This window comes from Lygodium microphyllum, chromosome 11 (assembly GCF_053477565.2).
Source record: "Lygodium microphyllum isolate KBCC chromosome 11, Lygodium_microphyllum_v1.1.10, whole genome shotgun sequence".
Lineage (NCBI taxonomy): Eukaryota > Viridiplantae > Streptophyta > Polypodiopsida > Schizaeales > Lygodiaceae > Lygodium > Lygodium microphyllum.
This window is the reverse complement of record NC_141145.1, coordinates 121868253-121876818: the sequence shown is the minus strand read 5'-3', so window position 1 is coordinate 121876818 and position 8566 is coordinate 121868253. Positions and strand designations below refer to the sequence as shown.

The 8566-nt window shown below is 39.8% G+C and overlaps 1 long non-coding RNA gene across 1 annotated transcript; it reads left to right on the top strand.

Annotated features, from left to right (window-relative positions):
* Positions 1-3295: 3295 nt before the first annotated feature.
* Positions 3296-4223, top strand: LOC148029309 (uncharacterized). The gene is made up of 4 exons (XR_015692480.1): positions 3296-3410; positions 3520-3639; positions 3978-4060; positions 4176-4223. It is a non-coding gene; the product is annotated as an uncharacterized LOC148029309 (long non-coding RNA).
* Positions 4224-8566: the final 4343 nt, after the last annotated feature.

Genomic DNA, 8566 nt, shown 5'->3' with positions numbered 1-8566 from the left:
TTAATGATTGATGGAAATTGAGAATGTTTGAAAGCTCATTGAATGGTTTTTTATATTTTGGAATGATTTTAGTATGAGTTATGTGGTTTTGATGCCTTTTGTTGACCTTCTGTAAAACCTTTGTTGAGCATCTGTAGAGCCTCTATTTCTGTTATGTTTTGTTCTGTATGTCTCTGTAAGTGTTTCACAGAATGTATGTGTGACTTTGGAAAAGTTTTCTAGCCTTCGAAAGAGGTGAATGTAAGTTCAAAAGAGTTCAATGAAGTGGAAGAAGCAGCTATTGAAGACTCAAGAGAAGACTGAAGTGAAGTGACAGTGATGAACTATGAAGAGTTACTGTAGTGGCTCTGGTGACCTTTCATATCAGACACACCTTTTGAAAGGAGCATCCACGACCAAAGAAGGATTATTATGAGTGACTATTGATTATTTTAGTGAGGAGATGATGTACTATTGATTGGGAGAGAAAGAGAGAGTCAGAGATAGCCAATTCTATGCTTAACAATGTATCTATCTATGAGAAATTGTGAGAGAGAACTATGAAGACAATGAAGATGAATACTATGTGATATTTTTCCATTCAAAGTGGTGTTTCTTTTGTGTTCTCTTTGATTGGTTGATGAATTCTATGAAGAATATGAAGAGAATGATGAATTTTGTTGAAGTTAAAGCCATGGGAGAATTGTTTCTATGATGTTGCATGAAGATTTCTTGGTTGTGGTGTTCTTTTCCTTATTGTGGTTCTCTAAAGAATGAAACAAAATCTTGTTGATGTTACAAGATAGATTTTCTTGTAGTAGAAGCCCCTTTTTCTTGGTGTCTCTCTTGGTGCTCCATGTTTTTGGTGCGCAGGCAGGGAAACTTACCATCAACAAGCATTAGAAGAGGTTGAAAATGAGGAAAATGGCATTGCCAAGAAGAGAAGAATTCAATGAATGTTTGCAATTTCTACCCCTAAAGAATTGGGGATTCTCATTGCCAAAGCTACTTTCCACAAGAAGTTAATTACACAACGGCGAAAACATATACCATCATGATGCAGGCTCTATGTGATGGATCATTTCATCTTTCAATTGAAGCAATAGAGACGTACAACTTGGTGGCAATTTGTTTGAAAACAAATTAAAGTGCAAAAACAGAGAGAATAACCATCCATGGAAGATTAAGAATTCATTGAGAAGTTTCCATAAATCATCAAGTAGGAGATCGTAAAGAAGCTTCAGAAGTCGTAGTCAATGGAGGTTCACGAAAACAAGAAAGAAAAGAGTTGACATTTGTTCGTGGATGCTCAACAGCAGGATACATGGGATGCATGGTGCACTGAAAATCTCCTATTTGTCCAATTAGCAATCCATTGGAAGTTGGTAGATAGAGTGTTCTTCACAACTTACACTATTGAAACCATTAAAAGCTGGCATTATTATGATGATGGCACAACAATAATCCTCAAAAGAATGAGTTTTGATACCTTCAGAATAGAATATCTCCTCCTTTGTAGTGGTTTGAAGGCTGAATTCGGAGACATAGAAAAGAAGGAAGTTGAAGAAATGTTGGCTAGAGAGTCCCACAAAGACTGAAGCCTCCTCTGATTCTATTCAGTTGAGTACAGACCAACTAGTTGGAGCCAACCCCCTGATGAATGATGCAATCAAGATGCAAGCACTAGAACGACTCCAGAGGTACGTGAGAAGAGATAAGGCAAAAATCAAGGCCGAGAACGAGCTTGCAACAGAAGCCTCTTTGGACGCCCTAAAAGCACTCTTTATAGAAGTCCTCATGGTGACTCAAGGTCCTCTTCCTAGTCAAATCCGTCCTGGAAATATTGATGATAGGCCAGCAAATGTAGTCCCACTTTCCATTTTTAAGGGAGAGTACAATGAAGATCCCGATCTTCATATAGCAGAGTTTATGGTGGCATATGTGGCTAACAAGGCCAGAACAACCCCCGAGCATTGGTTAGCAATATTCCCCGCCACTTTCAAGGGCGCGGAATTTCAGTGGTATGAGAGACAAGCAACATGAACTTTTGGCACATGGAACGACCTGAAGTTAGCCTTCCTTACTAAATTTATTCGTGAAGGTTTTGAAGAGCGGATGCGAGAAGAGTTCGTGAACCTAATTCAGTCCCCTGGAGAAAGAGTAGAAGCTTATGTCTCGCGAATGGAATCCATCCTGAAGAGATGGACCAATCATCATTTGGATTAAGGCATCCAAAAAGGAGTGTTTCTCAGAGGCCTACAACCAAAAGTTCACAAGTTCGTGGAATCGAGAAGACTAGTCAATCTAAAAGCTGCAATGGAAGGTGCAAGATTGTATAACGAAGTTGAAGCAAGGTTGTCAATGACCTCAGGAAGAGGAGTCTTAACTCCTTCCATGCTAGGAATGGTATATCCATCAAATGCAATCCCAGGGATAGTTCCCTACCCCTACCCCCAGATGCAAACAATGCCACAGTACAATGCACCTAATCCACAGTGGCCGCAAACGACGATGCCTCAAATGATAATTCCATTAGGAGAAATATGGACTCTCTTTTTTGCCCCTTAAGGAGTGAATAAACAAATATAGGCCTAACCAATGAGAGAGCTGGGATTCCAGATTCATGTAACATGAATCTTCTAGCCATATCTTGGACCAAATCTTCCCTCAGCAATAAAATAAGGGAAAAGGGGAGTACAAAGCTGTCACTTCTTGGAAGTTTGTGCCTCGAATTTTCATTTTCTTATTTTTTATGTTTGACTTTTCTTTTCTCCCCTTTTCAGTTTCCCCCTCTTTTTTAGGCGGAACTCAAATTTGTCATATCTCTTTCCCCGCTTCTTCTTTCCTGACGAAATTTTACAGCCTCACTGTTTCTTGCCATGTCTGTAACCCTGTAAAATTTCATTTGCTTTGCACAAGCACAGAGAGAGATTCATATGTTTTATGAGAGCAGAGCTTGTTTTACCAAAGCCCTAAGATTCTCTTCACAAAACTCTACAGGTATATTTTTCTCTTCCGTAGATGTTCTATGGTAAAGTTTTATCTCGTTTGGAGAAAACCTGTGCAAGTTATGTGCATTCTCTGACATGTAATTTCTTTTGTTTTGATGCTCTAGGAGTCTCTTACAGTCAATAATAGTGATATTTTGAATACTCAACTTCTTCTTCAACATCTTAGGGTTTCTCTGTAAACAAAGTTACAGGTATATTGTCTTGTTTTTTTGTTGCTCCACTGTTAAATTTTATCTCGTTTAGACAAAATGTATACAAGTTACATGCATACTGAGATTTCCTTTGTTTTTTTACTCCAAGAATCTCCGAGGGTGAAGAACAATGATTTATTAAGAACTCAACTTCTACAACATCTTTGGGATTTTGAACACTCAACTTCTTCTTCAACATCTTAGGGTTTCTCTGTAAACAAAGTTACAGGTATATTGTCTTGTTTTTTTGTTGCTCCACTGTTAAATTTTATCTCGTTTAGACAAAATGTATACAAGTTACATGCATACTGAGCTTTCCTTTGTTTTTTTACTCCAAGAATCTCCGAGGGTGAAGAACAATGATTTATTAAGAACTCAACTTCTACAACATCTTTGGGATTTTGAACACTCAACTTCTTCTTCAACATCTTAGGGTTTCTCTGTAAACAAAGTTACAGGTATATTGTCTTGTTTTTTTGTTGCTGCACTGTTAAATTTTATCTCGTTTAGACAAAATGTATACAAGTTACATGCATACTGAGCTTTCCTTTGTTTTTTTACTCCAAGAATCTCCGAGGGTGAAAAACAATGATTTATTAAGAACTCAACTTCTACAACATCTTTGGGATTTTGAACACTCAACTTCTTCTTCAACATCTTAGGGTTTCTTTGTAAACAAAGTTACAGGTATATTGTCTTGTTTTTTTGTTGCTCCACTGTTAAATTTTATCTCGTTTAGACAAAATGTATACAAGTTACATGCATACTGAGCTTTCCTTTGTTTTTTTACTCCAAGAATCTCCGAGGGTGAAGAACAATGATTTATTAAGAACTCAACTTCTACAACATCTTTGGGATTTTTTGTAGAGAAAGCCACATGTATATTGCCATTTTTTACTACTGTTCCATGGTTAAATTTCAACGCATTTGGACAAAGCCTATATAAGTTATATGTATGTGTTGACCCAATATTTCTTTTGTTTTTGTACTACAGGAATCTGTCAGTGAAGGAACAATGGTCTTGCTATAAGTCAACTTCTTGTTCAACATATCTAGGGATCTTTGTGAAAGAAATTACAGGTACAATGTTTCTTTTTTAAATTGATCCATTTAAATTTAATTTCATTTGGAGATAACATTTGCAAATTATACACATGTTGATAGGTAACTTTTGTATTTGGTTGTTACAGATGTCTTCACGGAGGAAAAATATCAGTAGCATACTTGCAGTGGAGGTCTTCAACAGGAAAGATAATGGCGGTAATTGGATTTGTGATAAGTATTATAAGTTGGATTGGATTTTGATGCACCCAAGTACTCGAGGGAGTTTCAAGGTCAAGCGCAAGGATGTTGCAAACCCTAGCAAACATTGGAAAGGTAGAATTCTAGAGTTCAGAAAAGTGTTTAACGGCACAAGTGCAGTAACAGAAGTGTTGATTCAACATGTTTATACGCATAAACAAATCTCTGTACACGACGAGAACAACATTGCAAATATAAACAAAACAGTAAGTTGTTAAATTTTATCATTGATTATTCTTTTGTATCAGAGTTGTTTTTAAAAGTCTTTGCAGTATTCTAATTCAGTCTTGTTTGATTGACAGCTCTATATCCATCGACTTTGCATGAATGGCAGAATGTGGAATGTTTAAGCGGCAAGATACATGTTTGGCATGAAGAGATAGGTTCTTTGATCTATGATAATACCTCTACAAGTCAACTTGCCACTCAAAATATCTTTTTTTATAATTCATTGTATGTGGTAGAAAGCTAGAGATTGCAGCATGTCCCATTGCCGCCACTGTCTAGTGGTGAATGGTTCATTGGTAGCTTGGAGTTGTCAGGAGCTTGCAAGTCGAAGATAAAATCTGACATCAATAGTGCTATGAAACCCACCACAGGCTCCAAAGATGTGAATCTTAATTGGTTTATTCCATTCTCATTGTTTGCACATTTGTTTGGTTCATGTGATGTTTTGAAGAAAACAAAGATTACTTATCAATGCAAGTGTCCATCCGAGGAATGGATGAGTCAGCTATTGGGTGAGTCTTGGGAAGTCAAAAGAACACATTTTGATGAGACGATTGAGTGTAGGGTCAACCAATCTGATATTACATTCAGGTAAAACTTTTTTACTACTTTGCATATCTTGATTTAATTGACATAGGTCTTGCTTAGATGAATTGTTATGTTAGTCGGATTGATCACTTACCATTATTTTTGTTTTTATTATAGGTATTTCATTGCTAGACAAACTCTGTGCGTTCGCTTTCGATATAGAAGATGGCGACTTTTGCGAGGGGAGTGGATCAGCTTGGATCAAGATATCCGAGATGACACACATACAGCGCTCGTAGATGTGGTAATCTTGTGGAGTGGTCATAATCCTTTCGTAGTCAGTGCAGAGAGTCATTGGCCCATTTATTTTCTGAGACAAGAAATCCAATTAATGTCTAGTGAGCCCCTCTACAACTTCTATTTCAAGTTAGATAATAGAAAAGTCAGGACTCGTAGTGAGCAATCCATGACATGTAAACAATGTGCTTCTCCACATATCCTTGAGATAGTGGAATCCTTGTAAAAAAACTTTATAAAGAGCGAATACATACCTTTTTTGAACTTCTGAGTACTTTAAATTTTAGTTTGCTGTGATCCAAGCGTGTGATAATACATACTGTAATTACTCAATCGTGCAGTTAAAAATCATAATTAAATTGCAGGTTAGAGGTCTATAATCTAGAGAATTTTGTCTTTGCACAATGATATATTGTAGCACATCTCTGCTGCTCGTTTATTACATTTTAATATTAAATTAGATCCAAAGGGAATTTCAAGGCCTTTTAGATTTATTTTCTTTAAAAAATTATATATTTTCTCTCGTTAGACTTGAATATACTCAGCGACCCAAACATATTCGAGGATATAATAATGTAGAACGAAGCGTTTGTTTGTATGAGTAATTTTAACAGTGACTTTAAAGTACTGAAATAAAGAAACTAAGGTAAGAGTTTTAATTTGAAACTTTAGAATTAATAACTTTATAAAGAACCTTTATCTAAAACCCTAGACACATAAAAGCTATAACTCCAAACTCATTTTCGCTTTCATTCTCCACTTCCCTACACTTGTGCTCTCATTCCTTCTCTCTTTGTGTGCCATGGCTACCACTCCCGCCTTCGCCGCATGGATCAGTTCCACATGCTACGCGCACATAGGGGACCAGATATACCCTAGGTTTTGCGTGACCTTGAGTCTAGAGAGCTCGCTTTCCGCTGTAGACCCTGACTCTAGTATACTAGCATCGTTTTGTGATGCAGTGAACCCTCTCACTTGCTCTATTCCCGACTCCACTCTCAGGTGGGTTCCCATGGATTTTTTGTATAGTTTGTGTGCCGGATCCAGCCATGCAAAGGTGATAAGTCGAGCCCTGGTGCATGTGGGGCAACATCTCCGCGCTAGAGCAGTGCCCACCTCGTCACAGGACCACGTCACGATGGATCTCATTGAGAGGGATGCCGCCTTTGCCATATATGTTATGTGCACTGAGGTGCAAGAGGACAGTGACGAGGACATCGACGCACCCTCTCGGCCACTATTAGAGTACTTTGAGAGGGAGCCTGAGGAGATCACTCTCGATCTGAGTGTTGAGGCAGCACAGAGCTTGGCCATTGTGCACCCACCTCCCTGCCCTGATGAGATGCCCACGAGCGAAGAGCCACCCCTCTCTTCTCTCCATGCTATCACCATCGAGGGGGTGGAATATCTACTCATGCAGGATGTGCTAGAGTTGTTGGAGCTTAGGGAAGAAGAACTATAATGTATCATGGTGCGTGATGCACCTAGTGATTTCATAGATTTTGATTTACAGGATGCCCCACCACATGTTGATGAGGTGGCTCGTTATGATGGCACGAGCATCGATGACATCTCTGCCATTGTGAGCATCCAGGAGCAGATTGAGGATGCAGCGCCACAGTATCAGATCTCTGATGAGGAGTTCGAGCGGTTGCAGGAAAGCCTTTTTGGTCCTCGACCCGACTATGCAGTGCCTACCCAGGAGAGAGACGAGGGCAGCCCAGTGGCAGGAGCAGACCTGGATGCTCCATTACAGTGGCAGATAGATGATGCAGAGAAGGTAATGTTCTCGGTTTCATATGAAACTTAACCAGTAGGGCCTCTAGGGCATCGAGAGCATACACATGTGTTTTTGTCGGGATCGGGCCCCCAGATGTGCCCTGGCCGGAGGCTCGCGTCTGGGGGCCTGAATCTGCAGAGAACTTCTTGAAGTTGAGGGCACTAACAAAGGCTGGGCCCTTCAAGACCATCCGGACCAACTCCAGCCTGGAGAAAGTAGTGTTGCTTCGACGTTCGAAGCTTCTCTACTTATTCACGAGTACTAGGTCTGGCCCACTTTTCTCCATGGTGGCCCGTGGCATGGTTGCCGGTGTTGAAGACCCCACTGTCATTAGACAGGAACTATTGGGGCAAAATGTATTGTTGCCTATGATCAAGAATAGCTCTGACCATGGGGAGCCTAGCTCCAAGAAGCCTAGGAGAGAATAGATGTACTTATTGCCTACTGATATCGCATCACTGATGTACTGCACTTTGTAATCTTCTCATCAAGTAATGAAAACTGATGTTTGTTGGATTCGCGTGCAATGTAGTTTGTGATACGTGTCATTTACTATTTTTTTTAACTTGAATGTTACATTTATTTATCGAATTTATACGTAACACGATTCGTACCCTAAATTTAATACACAGTGCTTATCGAATTCGTGCGCAACATGTATTTGTTCGAACGCATGTAACGATAACTCAACGACGTAAATAAAATAAATATCAAGTGACTAAACAAAAATAAGACGCGCCAAAAACTTTGTATTTGTATTAATAACAATTTTACATGGGGTCCATTACAACCAAGGCTTTATAAAATGTCTTCAGAAGCTACATTCCATGTGCTTTTGAGTTTGTACACCTCTATCCTTGCTGACCTCCGCAAGGACTATCTTTCCATCGCCGAAAGAACCTGACTATCCGCAGATCCCTCTCGGTGACAGTGACCCTCCTTGCATGCACCGCTGCATAGACTGAGTCTCCAAATAAGTCGATGAGGTAGGCTTCAGCAGCTTCTTGTAGTGTGAGGAGGGCCTGGGCAGTCCAGCGATCCGGTTGTTTCACGCATGATGTGTTTGGAAACTGGTTCCTGTTGTTCATGATCAGTATGCCCTCCATGATCTCCCGCACCAACTTCTGGAATGGAGCCTTCGGTATCAGGAGGTGAGTGGTCTTCTGGTAGTGGCGGATGTCGCGAAGAGCCACTGTGCCTGGCTTCCATCGACGCTTGCGATGCTGGCATGGTGGTGGTGGTGGTGGAGC